The sequence below is a fragment of the Anomaloglossus baeobatrachus genome, chromosome 4, assembly GCF_048569485.1.
Source record: "Anomaloglossus baeobatrachus isolate aAnoBae1 chromosome 4, aAnoBae1.hap1, whole genome shotgun sequence".
Classification (NCBI taxonomy): domain Eukaryota; kingdom Metazoa; phylum Chordata; class Amphibia; order Anura; family Aromobatidae; genus Anomaloglossus; species Anomaloglossus baeobatrachus.
Window position 1 is genome coordinate 458,311,011 of NC_134356.1, and position 1,599 is coordinate 458,312,609.

A 1,599-nucleotide genomic window follows, 5' to 3' on the forward strand; every position below is an offset into this window, starting at 1 on the left:
CGGTGGAGTACGTTACTTATGGTATTGACTGAAACCAATGTCCCCACTGGGACATTGCCAGGGACTCCTTCAAAAGCCAGGGAAGGAGTCTTGCGAGGATAATTTGCATATTCCTAGTGCCTTCTGGGATAAGTGAAGAGTCACCGCGAGCTCAAGGAGAACCGGGTTTTGGCCGTTACAGCCGGAAGGAAGACTTCTGAAAGCCAGGGAAGGAGTCTTGCGAGGATAATTTGCATATTCCCAGTGCCTTCTGGGATAAGTGAAGAGTCACCGCGAGCTCAAGGAGAACCGGGTTTTGGCCGTTACAGCCGGAAGGAAGACTTCTGAAAACCGCGCGCCTAGCGGCGCGCAAATTTTAGCCTGTCTTCTTCATTGTGAGTGTGAGTGAGCAAAGTGTGAGCAAAAGTAAGTGTGAGTAGAATTGTTTGTATTTAGTTGTTTAATTACTTAACATTTGTTTAGTGCTATCCCCACTAGAAAATGTGCTCCACTATTGCTAATACGATCCAGTGTACATCTTGTCTCATGTATGCAGTCTTTGAAAATCCGTTCGAGGGTGCATACTGTTGTTCGAGATGTGCGCAAGCTGCACATTTGGAAGCCCAGCTCCTGGATCTAAATGAGCAGCTGGCAACTCTGAGATGCGTTAGCAATATGGAAAGGAGTTTGCTGCTCACTGAGCAGCAGCTTGCTGGGTCAGATGTGGGGGAGGATCGTAGTAGGGAGCGGCAGGACGGTGAGGTAGGTAGCTGGGTGACAGTTAGAAAGGGGAGTAAAGGGAAAAGTGCTAGGAAGGCTAGTCCTGAACTGACACACCCCAATAGGTTTGCAAACTTGGCAGATGAGGGGGATGTCATTACAGGGGTAGCATTGCTGCAGCAAGGCATGACCTCTGAATGCCAGAGGAGTGTCTGCTCCAGTAAGGGGGAATAGGAGTGCAGGGCAGACAAGACAGGTACTGGTAGTGGGGGACTCAATTATTAGGGGGACAGATAGGGCAATCTGTCACAAAGACAGGGATCGCCGAACAGTGTGTTGTCTTCCTGGCGCTCGAGTTCGGCACATCGCTGATCGGGTTGACAGATTACTGGGAGGGGCTGGGGAGGACTCAGCGGTAATTGTACACATAGGCACCAATGACAAAGTTAGAGGTAGGTGGAAGGTCCTTAAAGATGATTTCAGGGAATTAGGTTGTAAGCTTAAAGCATGGACCTCCAAGGTGGTATTTTCGGAAATACTACCTGTGCCACGAGCCACACTAGAGAGGCAAAGGGAGATCAGGGAGGTTAACAGGTGGCTCAGGAATTGGTGTAGGAAAGAGGGTTTTGGGTTCCTGGAGAATTGGGCCGACTTTTCAGTTGGCTACAGATTCTATGCTAGGGATGGGCTGCATCTTAATGGGGAGGGTGCAGCTCTGCTGGGGCAGAAAATGGCTAGAAGGTTGGAGGAGTGTTTAAACTAGGAATGGGGGGCGAGGGTATTCACTTTATAGAAGGGGAATGTAGTGCAGATAGTGACCAGGGCACAAGTAATGAAATTGGGGGTGGTACGGGGGGAAGGGTTAGGACAGTTAATACAGTAAGCATGAATACAGGTACA